The 15,612-nt window shown below is 41.8% G+C and overlaps 2 pseudogenes; both read left to right on the forward strand.

Moving 5' to 3' along the window:
- LOC115690083 (probable serine/threonine-protein kinase PIX13) overlaps positions 1-15,612 on the forward strand; it is an 83,177-nt pseudogene that overhangs the window by 23,821 nt on the left and 43,744 nt on the right.
- On the forward strand, positions 11,003-11,999 carry LOC115690081 (ATP synthase subunit b', chloroplastic-like; annotated as a pseudogene).

Consider the following 15,612-nt stretch of genomic DNA (forward strand, 5'->3'; position numbering starts at 1 on the left):
TTATGAGATTTCTCTACATGAGCGGTGCACTCGAGCTTTCCACATTAAAACTCTTGTCGGATCCAATAGATACGTCAATCTCAATTAACTCTAATTGGGGAAGGTCCGGCGATCATTGTGATGAGTCCAAGGTCCTTACGTTGAGTGCTTCGAATGTTTTCGAACCGTCCAGAGGCAGCATCGGGTTAATTCTCAGGGAAAACGTATTCGTTTTCTCGATACGAATCCGCCATGGCATTTCTTCGCCAGACGCACGCACTGTCAATAATTACTTTGTGCTATTGTGATACTATGAACACGATATCTCAGGGAAAACATATTCGTTTTGGTTATTGTGATGTAAGAGAATATGATTTCGTAAAAAATGATGATAGCTTTAGTTATTAGCTGGTGTGTTTGGGCAAACTTCAAGCTTTACTTCTGATTTCTTTTGGGGGGTTAAAATTTAGAAATTACTCTGCAATCTGAAATATTTTTAGAAACTCCGCATCACTTGAAATCAACTTCAGTGCTAATACTTATGCAACTTTAATAAATACGAGAGGTATTCACTATTCAGTATGTGAAATAACTCTAATGAGCGGGCTACAAAAATTAGAAATCAGAAATTAAGAAGTCTCAAACCGAACTATTTGCTTGTTATATTAGAGTACTTTTTAGCTTTTACTACTCTACAAAAAGTGGTATTTATACTGATCCTAAAATATACCGAAATTGAAAATCTCATACCATTAAATCCCGCACGCATGCGTAGGCATTCCTATTTCAACTGTCCCAAGTCGGAGGAGGCTCCATCATGGACAATCCTACCTCCCGAGAATATATTTCATATCTAGTATGAAATAATATAATCGACCAATCAAAAATAAGTTGCATATGAACATAACATCACATAAGATGAAGGTTATAGCAGGCGAGTAACGCAATATAAGTAATCAACATCATTGCTGTAGCTACTCAGCAGGCCTGTCAAGCTATATTTAGTCATGCTAGGAATCAGCTTAAGCTTATATACATTACTCTTGTAGGAAAGGTTCAGTTAAAATAGAGAGTCCCCAAGGTCCTCTTGATGAATGGTTTGGAAGTGACCTCACCATCCAGAAAAGGTAATGTTGAACTCTTGGATAAACATTGCAATGTTTTTTCTCGATATGTATTTGGGATGGCATATCTTTAACACACACTGCCAATAATCTAAGTAGCACCAATACGCTCCGGGAGTCGCCGTGTCAGTGTCCGACACACGTTCGACACGCTCAGACACGCTCCAACGCGCAGTCAACTGGTGTAGGATATCCGACACATGGTCAACGCGCCGGCAACAAGCAAGTCCATTAGTCAGAGAGAGAGAGAGAGGAGCATGACGATGAAGAAGAAGGTGCAGAGGAAGTTCAAGATGAAAGGCTACATTCTCAAGGTGGACGCCCTCCACGCCGTCAACTCCTTCGCCTCCCGCTTCTCCGGCGCCAAGAACGACACCCTCGACCTCCTCCTCAAACAGCTCGAGTGTTTTTATGCTCTATTTTTTTGTGTGTAGAAAAAGAAGTAAATTCAAATTAGGGTTAGGTGAGAGGAGGGAGGTAGAAATAGGGATGGCGTGTCTGTGAAGTGATGGGCCGTTAATGGCTCTTAATTTTCATCCCTTTTCTCCCTCTTTTCTCTTTTTCCAAAATTTCCAGTCTTTTTTATTAACTTGACTTTTTTTTTATTAACAAATGATGGATAAATGTTTTTAGTGTAAATTCATTCTAGGCTTTTTATTATTATTTATTTATTTATGAATTTGAATCAAATTTAAAAATGATAATTTATCATGTATATATAAAAATATACAATTAATATACGTGTCCTAATGTGTCGTGATTCTTTATTTTTTGAGAAATGACTTGTAGGCTTGTCGTGTCGCATGTCGATGTCGATGTCGGTGCTACTTAGCCAATAATTGCTTTGCATACAGTGCGATACTATTAATGCGTACATAGATTTTGTAACTTGGCAGAGCAAAGAAAGTTAGTCATTGCAGAAGGGAAGGTAGTTGTGCTGTAAGGCTTCGATTTTCATGTACATGGATATGCTGGGAATTGTTCTAGCACTTCCCTTTCTGTTGCGTGTACTGCATTTCTCAGTTGATCATGAGTTTTCATGTCTATGAGTCCATTCGATTATCTGGGCCGCAAAGAACTTGTGTGTGAACTAGCTTGGCCCATGGATTTCATTTGTTGGCCCACGTTGCCCTGACCCTGACCCGTCCATGCCTAAAGTTCAAATTGAGGCCCATGCTGATTGCGTGCGTCTGCGCGCGCGGGGCGTCTGTGGCCGACGCCTTAACCTTGCAATGAGCCAAGCTGCGTTTACAAAGCTGGATACAAAAAAGGCGTGACCTTTCTGTCACGAAATAGTTTCCGTCCAATCCTAAATCTTGCCGGCCAAGTTCTTGCTTGGCTGCTCTTGTAGGCTGCCTGAATAAGCGACGGTCTGAATTGGCCATTGAAATAAAATAGTTATCCAACTTACAAAAGATTTACGAAATTACTTCAAATTATTTTGGAATCCAAACCCTCGAACCTCCACATAAAAATTTATAACTACAAAAGACATCCTGATTTGGACCCCGAATATCATTGAATATAGATTGTCATGATCTGCTTCCGAAAGTTCCTCATAATTGCCAATTAAAATCCCCCACGTGCGCTGGAAAATTTTGGATCCCGATATAACAACTTGTTCAGAGAAAGACATCCATGGAACTGTCGCAAGTGACAGGAAGGAAAGCCTGAAAAATAAGCTGTTAATATATAGATACATTTTAGCGTGTGCCCGTCTCTATCGCTACTCAGACAGACCGAATCTAACATCATCAAATGCGGTACAAGGATGGGTCAACATATCGATGTTTTTATAATTGGAACCCTGCTGTTGCGGCTTCCTGCCATCAGAATGAATATACTAAAGAAAGTAAACGACAATGATGGCCAAAAAGGAAAGACAAACTAAATGACAATATTGTCGAGGAAGGGAGATCACTTGTGGAATATAATCTCTTTTTTCTTTTATAGTCCAGTCCAAAATGGACCAATGTGATTATTTCTGGTATACGACTAAAGTGAAGTGATGTGAATGCGATGATTTTTTAGTCTCATGAACTTAATTTGTCAACAGAAACTTCGTGGCCCAGTTTTTGACTTACTTGATCTTTCACTTGCAAGTACTGATCAATGCTGTCTGTGCGCTTGCCCGAATGCCAATTCTCAAATGTGAGATTTTTTTTAACATAACTTCTACTTGCATCCCAGCAATCCCCAATCACTTGTGATCTCAATATTAGATTTGCTCTCGGTTGATTAAGGTATTTTTCTACTACAGCATGTCTCCACTCGAATCTTTGGTCTCTTTGTCCGGACTAAACCAAGAAGGTTACCATCAGCACCACGTTACTACATCACAATGCCCACCTTCACACCAGTTCTCTTTAGTCAAACCGAACTATGAATGTTGCTCGAAAACCGAGATGTTCACCAAATGCCAATACACATTGGGAGTAATCATCAATCAACCATCAGCTTTGATTTTATTTGTTGGGAGCATGTAGCCAAAACTTGAAACCTTTACTTAGGAAGATTGTTAAGAGGGAGCCCAAATCCAAGTCCATCAATATATTCACTTGAAAGCACATTCACTTAAAAGTTAAGTCAATAGATTATAAGTTAACTATGACATATTCATTACTTCACATCACATCAATTCTCTAATGCGAGACTTTTCTAACATAATTTACACTCGTATTTCAATAGATCTCATTGACTACGTGTCTAGTTCAACAACCGTATTCAATTCTGCTCCTACATGCCCCATTTCATGTAATAATAAGGCAAAGCATGCAACCTCAAGGATCAATCCTCACAATATAAAACGTCTAGAGAGCAAAGCCTTACAGTGGAAAGATCAAAGACCCCATTATGAAAGTGACTATCTTTCGAAAATGGGAAAATTCTAAACAATGGTTTGAAGTGTCATTATTTCCTCAAATAAGAGCCTGGGGTGGATATTGTTTCAAAAAAAGCCAAAAGTGGCAATGACAGTTTCAAATAAAGGCCTTACCTCGCTAGCCGGCTAAATATTCCAGTCGGTCAATAGCATTTTTTGTCCAAAGACAATTTTAACCTAAATTTTGATTAAATTAGATTAAAAATTAAGAACACTACAAGTTTTTTGAAAAGAAAAGAAAATACAGGTAGGAGAGGCCCTCCGCCTGTATTTTTTTTCTGTGTTTTCTCTTCTTCTTCTTCTTTTAAGTTTTAGCTTTTTTTTTATTTGAGTTTGTCTTTTTAATAGGAAAATTTTGGATTTTTAACCTAATTTAAGTAAGATTTTGTGTGAATATTAGGATTCAGATCAAAATGATGTTGTTTTAGTGCTTTAGTTAACCTTAACGCCACATAGAATATCACGTGGGAGAGATAAAATATTAAAAAAACCACATCAGTATTTTCCGTTAGTCAAATTAGACGGAGTTAGTAGAAAGATTCGATTTTTACACAAAATCAAGTCCTAAGTGAGGGCCTGCAAGTCCTCGCCAGCCGCTGGCGAGGGTCGACTCACCCAGGTCCTCGGCAGCCGTGGGCGAGGCGATCCTCGCCCAAATCTGGCGGGAGCTGGCCTTGCCTGTGGCCGGCGAGGGTCGCCCAAGTGAAGCCCCTCACCTTTGGCTTTCAAGGGCAGCCTCGCCTGGCCCTCTCCAGGTATGGCCAGTGGCCGATCTCAGGTGATGGTTGGCCATCGTATATAGCAAGAAAGGGTCTGAACAGAGACAAATCACATGTGACGATACAAGTTACCGGAAGTTATGGCTATGCAACATCCGCATATATAGCCACAGGTAATATGATGGGACTTCAGGTGATCATTGCCAAGAACATTGCACTTCGGACTTAGCTTGGCAGTGCCGAAAGGTGTGCTCAGCAGACTCATGTTAGACTATCGCACCATTCTGGTTGAATAGATCATCTGTAAGAGTGATGTGTATAATTTTTGGTGTTGTACAGGTTGAGCTTTTGAAGGGGATACGAGCATATGATTGCAAATCGTCCGATTCATTAGCAGATTTTGGTGGAGTGGGTCAAGCCTCATCTTTCGAAAAGGAAATTGACAAGAATCATGGACTTGCGATTGGAAGTGCGATATCATCTTTAGGATGCATTCGATGTAGCCGTACCCGCGTTCCTATGTCTCTAGTATTCACCCAAACGCTGGCCGTCGATGAATGAAGTCGTGGAAACGTTGGAAACAATCTGTTGTAGCTGAGAGAGAAAAAACTGGTGCCTAGGCAATTGAACCTACTGGGCATACTTTCTTTGGCACGGTCACTCATTCTTTATTCATCATCTCCACTGGTAGCAAATGTGCAATGCTGTTTATCCAGAAAACTACTTGTCTCCTTCCGTTTGAGGATTTAGATTTTGTAATGCAGTATCACTATCGTTGTGACTCAGCAAGCCTGGCCAGTTATGTTTAGTTGCGCTATTCTTAGGGGGGGAGGTCTGGTAATCATTGTAGTAAGTCCAAGGTCCTTAGTGTTGTGGATGTTGCCGGACCATTCGGACGAGGCATTGGGTTAATATTATTTGGGAAAAACGTATACCTTTTCTTGATTTGTATTGGCCATGGCTAAATTTACTATCAATAATTCCTTTGTACTAGTGTGATACTATGGACAGGGTACATAGACTTTTAAACTTACGTAATTCAATTTGGCAAATAAAGTCGGTTTTGCTGCAGAAGGGAAGGTAGTAGATCCTGCGTGCGTGTCGTGTCCAAGAGTCTGCTAGATTGGATGGGCCGAAAGGGATTTGTGTATGGGCTAGCCAGGCCCATTGATTTGCTTCTTGGCCCATGCCTCAATTTTAGGTAGTGGGTTTTATTGACGTATCATTGAGAGAAAGACGGACAAAAGGTCTGAGCCGACCATGATTGGGCCTCCAAGTGTGAGAGTCATGGTGAGCGGTTCGAGCGTATGAAAAACTAGGGATATAAAGAGAATCAAAGACGTGAGGCATCGTTATTGGGGATGCTGTTCACACACACTTACAGTGAAGAAGACTCTGCAGTGATGGTGGCGGAGTGAAGAAGAGAGACAAAAAGAGAACAGAAAGTAAAAAAATAAACGAAACCCTTGATCGGGGGACCAACGAACAGGAGGAACAATACTGACGACAAAATTAAGCGATGAGAAATGAGACCGTCGTAAAGAGGCCAATGCCTAAATGGCATGAGCCTGAGTAGGCGATCTCGCGAGCCATTTTGATTCCCTCCAAGCGAGTGAAGGTCAGTCTTCTTTCGTGGGCGAAAAGCGAAAAAAAAAAAAAAGTCCCTATCACAGCCTAGAACATTTTTGAAGGCTTTGATATCGTTAAACGTACAGTAGGCACTTTGCTCACCGCTCGGTCGGGTCGGTCTTCTTTTGCGGGTGAAAAGCAAAAAAATAAAAGTCCCTATCACAGCCTAGAACATTTTTGAAGGTGTTGATATCGTTAAACATTTTTGAAGGCTTTGACTGGTGGTTAGGTTGTTTGAGGTTTATGCTATTGTTTCTTGGTATAGTGTTTTTTTTTTAGGTTACCGTAGAATGGCCCAGAGGGAGAGAGAGAGAACTTATTAGAGTAATTAAATATTAAACGACGTATTTATCTAACAGTTTAAAAATTTATATAGTTTAATATTGTTATCATTTCATTAATTCAAGTTCAGAAACAATATCGAACATTTTCATATAGTTCGGGGACTAAATTGAACATATATTAAAAGTTGAGAAATCATATTAAATGATTTAAAATTTCATGGATAATCTTGCATATTAAAATAAAAATCAGAAATTATATTAAATAAATTAAAAAATTTAAAAATATATTGTATATTTGGTCAAATTTCATGTTGTATGCCCTGTATGAATATTGGAAGTCTTTCGTCGTTGGCATCCCCACATGTGCATGGTAGACAGAAAGAGACATTGCTCTTTCAACTGCGCACGCGAACACTCATGATTGATTGATTGATTGCGAAGCAATGTCAAAAGCTATATAAAAGATAATGTTTGTCCACGGATCCTCGGACAAAGAACGTGCGCGTGGGGCCCATCCTGTCACTCTCGTGAAGAGAAACAGAAAGGGGGGGATCTTTTCTTTGTCTCATTGAGATAAGGGAAAATTTTAATTAAAGACCCCAAGTAGGGTCAAATTATCAAATAAGGACCCAAAATAAATATTGTGTTAAATAAAGATTTGAAGTGCACAATCAGTCTCAAATAAAGACCCGAAGTGCCCGAAAAATCTCAAATAAAGACTGGGTCCCCGGCCGGCCAAAATACCCGCCGGCCGGCGAAAAAGTTACTGTTCCAGCACGGAACAGTAACTTTTTTCATTTTTTATTATTTTTTTCTGTTTTTTTCTTTTCCTTTTCCTTTTCTTTTTTTTTTCTTCTCTTCCTCTGCCGGCCATAGCCGGGGCCGGCGGAGGTCGCCGGCCTCAGGCGAGGCCGCCCTCGCCGGCGTCGGGCGAGGCGCCCTCGCCGGCGTCGGGCGAGGCCGGCCTCGCCCGGTTGCGGCGAGGTCGAGCCTCGCCCACGCCGGCGAGGGCGACCTCGCCCGCCCGGTGAGGCCGGCCTCGCCCGACGCAGCGAGGCCGAGGCCTCGCCGGATCCTGGTGAGGCTCGACCTCGCCCGATGCCGGCGAGGGCGACCTCGCCCGATGCCGGCGAGGCGACCTCGCCCGACGCCGTCGGGCCGAGCCCTCGCCCGGACGCCGGCGGGCCGAGCCCTCGCCGGATCCGGCGAGGGTTCGGCCCCCCGGCCGCCGGCGAGGCTCGACCTCGCCCGCAACCGGCGGCCGGCCTCGCCCGGCCCGGGCGAGGCGGCCTCCCGGACGCCGGCGAGGGCGACCTCGCCTGCACCGAGCCAGGATGGTCCTCGCCCAACGCCGGCGAGGGCGGCCTCGCCTGAGGCCGGCGACCTCCGCCGGCCCCGGCTATGGCCGGCGGAGGAAGAGAAGAAAAAAAAAAGAAAAGGAAAAGGAAAAGAAAAAAAAGAAAAGAAAAATAAAAAATGAAAAAGTTCTTGTTCCAAGGCCGAACAAGAACTTCTCGCCGGCCACGGGTATTTTTATTACTGGGACCCAGTCCTTATTTAAGACTTTTTGGGCACTTCGGGTTCTTATTTGAGATTGATTGGGCACTTCAGGCCCTTATTTGACACAATGTTCACTTTGGGTTCTTATTTGAGAATTTGACCCCACTTGGGGTCCTTTATTGAAATTTTCCCTTGAGATAAAGTAAAATAAAATAATAATAATAATAATAATAATGGGGCCAATCAACGAGCTTGAATTTATTATAATTGTGATTAAAAATAATATTTTGGCACTTGTATTGAGCGATCTTATTATTTGTACATTTATTAATAAAGTGGGTACATCGTCAAGATCATGTCAACTATCAATTTATTACTATCTTATGTATGTGAATTTTTCACTGGCTGCATGACATGTTTTCTTAAGTGAATGATGTCCTTTGTATTAAGAAATATTCTTTCAAGATAACAGAAAAAAAAAATAAACAAACGCCATTACTAAAAAATGTAGATTCGCTCATTCAATAGAAATGCAATATGTGTCTCCATGACCCACACTTACTAGAAAGTTTATGGACAAAAAGGATAGCTTAATGCACTCCAAAATTTTATGCTTTGTTTCAGGTTTTTGCGAAAATATCATTTCCATGCGAATGGTTTTCAAGTGAAGAAAAAAAATAATTAGACATAATACTGTTCAAAAATTGAAGTCCTAAAAATTGATTATACTTTGTCGTGCTATCAATTTTGAATCTTCATGACAATCCACATACTTCTCCCGGTAGAATAGTCCAAAATCAAATCTTATATTTGGTTCATCAAAGTCAGTAAATACTCGTCCTGTGGCTTTTGGTGTACTCTTTATTTTGGTTCCAAGATAATGGCAAATTTGGCCAGTTTCTCCCATAATCGCGAACTCATTTAGGCCCGCTAGTTTCATAAGTGACTTGGTAAATATTTTTCTACCAATAATGGTTCGTATCGCTTGATAATTAGTCAATGAAAAGTATTTTTATTACCAATAACAATTTATGTCTAATTATTTTTGTGGACGATGAAATATTTATCTATTTTTGTAAGTAATACAAGCTATCATTTTTAGTAAAATGTGTTTCAAATCACTCATTTTTCATGAAATAATACACTTGAAAAATTAGGGGATGAAAAATATTTAAATTTACCGATAACAATTTGTCTTTGAACATTTTTATGGACAATGAAAACTTTTTTTCGTTTATTTATCTTTGTAAATGATACAAAAGATTATTTATAGGGAAAATATTTTCCAAATCATTTATTTTTCGGGAAATAAGCGGGGTCTCGTCAAAACTAATTTTCTTTTCGGAAAATGATCAAATGAGCTTCCTAAAGGAGTCAAATTCGCTTGACGTGGTGCTCTTATGCAGACATATATGGACTCGTACGCGAGCCGCTCGTGCGAAGTTCTTTTCTAATTCCAAAAACTAAAGCCACCGCTCTTTAGGCACGAGCACCAACGAACAAATATAACAAAAATATTATGTTTCAACGATTACCTTCCGGAACATGTCAGAATTAGATGTCTGAAATTCAAATCTGTCATGTTCGCCTCGATTTTGATGCTAGATTATTTGGAGCGGATTGAAGAATATGTTGCTGATCAGAGATCAATTAAATTCGAAAAAAAAATAGGAGGTGGGGTTTGGATTTGATGAGATAAATTCGTATTTACATACATAATTCTGTCACTGGACCAATAAAAGAACACTATTCTGTCCAAGTTCATCATAAGTGTATAATACATATCGATAGATTGGTAGAATTTTTGGGTCACTTAAACTTAATTCATCTGCAAAAACTTCATGGCCCATTCTTTGACTTCCTTGATCTTCTGCTTACAAGCACTAAAAATTGCCATTTGTGCACTGGCCCGAACGCCGGTATGGCAAAACAAGGTGAAGTGCTCACAGTTATTATTGAGGAGGTCATACTCACCAAAAAATTTCAAGATTGATGTCTGTGGCTTAAGATAAGATATAGGGTCAACTTTGAGATTTAAGGGGTTTGTTCTTTTTTCTTTTTTCTTTTTTGTGGCGTTTCACTCTTTTTGGGTTGATCGGTTGCGCATCAACTCAAAAAATAGAGTTTTTTTTTTTTTGTAACCGAGGTGTCCGGGCCAGCTTGCGCGTACCTCGACTATTCCTCAGGGGAGACTAGTACAGCAACCCACCACCATGGCCTCTCGCTTAAATCACAAGTGCTTAGCTGGGGCAAAAAAAACATAGAGTTTCTCTCTACGGTCACCAAGAAAATAGGGTTTACAATAATATTATTGTTATTTTCTTGTCAAGAAGGTCATGAACTGTTCGATGTTTTGTGACTTGCCTCACTCATGGAAATCCATGTGTGATCAAAATCAGAAATATGAACAGCCCTTGAAACGAAAAGAAGGGGACAACTGTTGAAGGAGTACTGAATTCAAAGTTAGTCATCTCTTACTGTGTAAATGTTCACACATGGAGCAGGAAGCTAGAAGGGTAAGATTCAATGATTGCTGGAATGATCTATCAACCAGATACACTACCGTTCTTTGGCCAAAAAACGGAAGATCAGAAAGGATAATTTAGTCAAGCCACTTCACATAATACCGGGTTTTTTTGAATCGTTGGAAAATTCGTTGGAAATTTCCTACGAGGTTTCCAACGAAAATTGTACACACTAAAATAATTGCCTTGAAAATTGAAATTCGTCGGAAAATTCGTTGGAAATTTCCAACGAATTTTCCCACGAATTTCAAAAATGCCGAACAATACCGGGTTTTTTTTTAATTCGTCGGAAAATTCGTTGGAAATTTCCAATGAATTTTCCCACGAATTTAAAAAATGCCGAACAATACCGGGTTCTTCTTCTTCCCTTTTATCAACATCTCTCCCTCTCTCTTTCTCTCTCCAAAACGCAGTCGGCAAAGAACCGTCGCTAGAGAGAGAAAGTCTCGCCGCCGCCGCCGTCCTCGGAATCGCAGCCATGGCCAAGATGATCGTGGCCTCCTCCTCCTGCTGCAAGACCCACATCCCACCTACCCTCTTCGCCTCAAAGCCCAAGCAGCAACCCCAAGTCACCCTCTCCGTCCCCAAGTTCAGGCTCCCGAAGCCCCTCGCCTCCCTCTCCATGAAATCCCTGCCCCTCCTCGCCGCCGCTGCGTCCTCCGCCCTCCTGGCTCGCCGCTGTCGGCGCTGGCGGTGGAGATTGAGAAGGCGGCGCTGTTCGACTTCAACCTGACGTTGCCCGTCATCATGGGCGAGTTCCTGCTGCTGATGTTCGCGCTGGACAAGATCTACTTCTCCCCGCTGGGGCGCTTCATGGACGAGTGGGACGCGGCGATCAGGGAGAAGCTGAGCAGCGTGAAGGACACGTCGGCGGAGGTGAAGTAGCTGGAGGAGCAGGCGGCGGCGGCGATGCGGGCGGCGCGGGCGGAGATATCGGCGACGCTGAGCAAGATGAAGAAGGAGACGCAGGCGGAGTTGGAGCAGAAGTTGCTGGAGGGGCGGCGCAAGGTGGACGCGAAGCTGCAGTAAGCGCTGGCCACCCTGGAGAACCAGAAGGAGCAGACCATCAAGGCCCTCGACTCCCAGATCGCCGTCCTCAGCCAAGACATCGTCAACAAGGTCCTCCCCATCAAATGATTTTCACCATCTTCCGGTTTGCCCCACTCTGTAGTTGAAATCGATCATCAATGCCGGAGATTCTTCGCTCTGCATCTTTGAAAGAAGAAAAGGGAAAAGACTCTTGAGAATTGGGATGGATTTGGACGCAAGAATGTCTAGAATTCTTGAATTTTCTTATGTATCAGTGTAAAGAGATACTTTGCAAGTGAGTAATGTGAACCAGTTAGTGTATGCACAAACTTGTCCATTTCATGAATCAGCCCGGCACCCGATCCCCGGTCATGACGGCTCGAACATTTGACCAGGTCGTCGGGGCGGTCGGTCGGCTCGAAGGGCGACGAGGCTGGCCCTCGCTGGCCATGGCGAGGGCCGAGCTCGCCATGGTCGGCGAGCTCGAGGTCACCCAGAACTCGCCCAGATCTGGACGAGCTCGAGCTCGAGCTCGAGCTCGCCGGCCATGGCGAGCTCGGCCGTCGCCGGCGACGAGGCTGGCCCTCGCCGGCGGCGAGGCTGGCCCTCGCCCGCACGATTTTTGTCATGACGAATTTTGCAACAAATAATTACCAACTAATTTTGCCACAATTTTTCGACCCAAAAAAAAAAAATTGTAGTTTTTCCAACGGATTTAGCCATGAATTTTCCAATGAATTTTCCAACGAAAAAAATTTCGTCGCAAATTTCCAACGAAAATTGAAATTTTTCGTTGGAAAAATTTGCGACGACGAATTACCAACGAATTTTTTTTCGTTGGAAAATTCGTGGGAAAATCGTTTTCCAACGAATTTTTTCAAATTTTTCATTGGAAATTTCGTCGGAAAAAAGATGTTTTTTTGTAGTGACCCGACACTCACTTTGCTAAGATGACCAAGCTTTCGTTCGCACAATTCTTCATCGCGGCCCTCGTTCTTTCAGCCATGTATGTGTGGCCTCATGCAGAAGCAAAGATGTTATGCAGCAAGTTCACAGAATACCAGAAGTGTACCAGCCAGGCTTGTGTGGCGAAATGTAAGAGCAACCACGGCGGCTTCTTCGCCTATGTGGTCTGCACGCCTGTCTACAACACCGGCCAGTTCTTGTGCCAATGCTACTATCACTAGTTTTGAGCTCAACGATAAGGCGACTATATGCATAGTACGAGACAGTGGGTGCATGACCCATGATAAGGCGAAAGACCAGACTAAGCTTTTAGATGAAGACGTAATTTAATATTTAATTACTCTAATACTCTCCCTCATGCTTAGTCTAGTTTTTTTTGCCTAGTACTAAGTATTGACATATTTAATTGGAGAGGCAATTAGGGCCCGGAAAGATTCGAGCTTAGGACCTCCAGTTTTGATATCATGTGAGATTTTGTAGAACCACAGTCAATTATTTTAAAAGTTTAAGCTATTAGATAAATGTGTGGTTTAATATTTAATTACTCTAACAGGAGGTCTGAAATTCCCAGCTACATAGTTGGAGACTTTCTTTTCTTTTGTTGAAGTTGAACAAGAACGAAAAAAAGAAGAAAGGAAGTCCTTTGGAAGCTAATCACCTGCACGACTCCTGCTGAGGCGGGTGTGCCAGAAGCTGAGCCCTTGCATGTCTCAAAAGGTTGATGGCGGCAGCGATAATGGCAATGGAGGAGGAGGAGGAATATGGAGTGATGGGAAGAGAGGAAAAGGAAAGAGCTGGTTGGGAATGAACATGGATAAGAGTATGAGGGCGTGAGTAACGTCGAAGAAACATGTGAATACCCTTGATTGATTTATTATTTCGCAATTAACGGATGATCATCTTTTATATTATAAAGATTACTCGGACCTCTCAATATATTCGACGTGCATTAGATTAGTTAGTGTCATTCATCCGGCCCACCATGACATTGATCTAATAGTAAGGCCATTTCTGTGCTTTCGGCTTAGGAATCGAACCACGAATCTAGCCAAATAAAAGGTAGCATCCACACATCTAAGTGCAAGTTGCGCAACAAATCAACTCTAACAAAGGAAACCGGAAGAGGCAATGAAAAAAGAAGATTGAGGAAAACGAAACTGATTCATGCAGAAGATATCTGATTTGAACTCTGCAACGAGGGTTTAAACTATACATGTCGTCGTTACGTACACCAATACTTGTTAAGAGTACAAGTCATAATTCTCTCCCGAGCCTCCAGAAATCCTCCACCTGTCCCTTTCTTCTTATAGTAAAAGACAACGAAAGACAGCCAAAATTACTTATTCTCCCCCACACCTCTTCTCCCATTTGAGTGTAGATTATTAATTCAACGACATTTTTATGAGTTTTATCAACCATGCTTGTGTGCATTTCTCATTTAATGCAGTGCGACCCTTTGTCAAAAGGAGAGGGAGAAGCAGTATAGGAATCTCTGGATGATATTATATAAGTTAATATCACCATTAAATTGTGTTTATTGTGATATCAATATGCTAATTTTTTTTGTATCATCAAAAACCTCAAACTTGTACTTGTACGACACATGTACCTTCCGTCATGGTTCCGTAAATGAGCACCGTTAAAAGTCTCCACGTGACAGCTTATGTGAACAGCGGAAGACAAACGGTGCTGACATGGCTGTCACACGACAAAAACATGCCAAGTCATTTTTAAAAAAATAATAGATTCCTCTTCTTCTTTTTTGTCAAGAAAGGTTTCGGATTAATCTGCATTAGCATGAGAGATAGTTGCACCCTATAAATAAGTGCGTTCTCTTCGGTTGTAATTCACTTTTGAATCAATATCATTTCAATCCATTCATATTTCAGCCGGATTTTCTATTCCTTGAGGTTTCAAGATATTTTGCGAGATTAATTTTTACCCGTTTCGCTTCTGCTCTGGAAATGAAAAATGCTTGTCATGCATCACGGGTCTTGCAATTTCCACAGTGCGCATGGGCTTTGTCCTGCTTTGATGACTGGTTTTATAAGATTAGTACGAAAAATTTAGATCGGGCTTCCCCAAAGTTCTTAGGGCCCAAGTCATCAAACGAGGCTGGTTTTACCCAAACTTATCACTTCACCATGTCATCGTAGACATGCAAATCAAGTTCAAGTGTTGGGCTTTGTAGGAGACAATTTCACATCAGAAAAACCTCAACTGGAATCATAAAAATTGCTTCTTCTACTGATGGTGGACAGCACGGTAATTATGGTAATTACAATGAGGTATTTCCTTTTTTATAAGTAAAGAGCTTAATTATCTAACGGACCGGCCATTCTACAAGCTTCTTGGAGAAACATTGTACTCCTTTTCTCACTATGTATCCGGGGTGGCATTTCTTTAACACTCTTTGTCAATAATTGCTTTGCACTTTAGCGCGATAATATCAACGGGATACGTAGAGTTTGTGACTTGGTAGAGCAAAGAAGGTAGTTATTGCAAAAGGGAAGGTAGTTGAGCTATAGAGGCAATAAGTTTTCATGTGTACGGATTTGATGGGAATTGTTGTCGCACTTTCGCGTCCGTCGAGTGTCCTGCGCTTTCTCACTTGGTCATGAGTCAGTCAGTGCCATGTGTACGAGTCCATTAGATTATCTAGGCCGCCAAGAACTTGTCCTTGAAGACTCTGAACTAACTCAGCCAATGGATTTGCTTGTCGGCCAATGTTGGACTGACCAGCCCATGCCTAACGGACTTTTAGGATGGTGAAGGGGGCCGAAATAAACCAAATAGTGCACCGAACATGGGGATAGCGATTCTGAGATATATATATATATATGTGTGTGTGAAAACTAGAATTAATTCATGGATACGCCTTTTGATGTAATAGACTCCAAAGTTAAGCATGCTCAGGTAGGAGCACATCTAGGATGGGTGCCCTTCTGGGAAGATGCAGTGTACCTAAAGGACAAA

The sequence above is a fragment of the Syzygium oleosum genome, unplaced genomic scaffold, assembly GCF_021117445.2.
Source record: "Syzygium oleosum isolate NSW1041296 unplaced genomic scaffold, Sole_v2.1 Sole_v2.06, whole genome shotgun sequence".
Taxonomy (NCBI): domain Eukaryota; kingdom Viridiplantae; phylum Streptophyta; class Magnoliopsida; order Myrtales; family Myrtaceae; genus Syzygium; species Syzygium oleosum.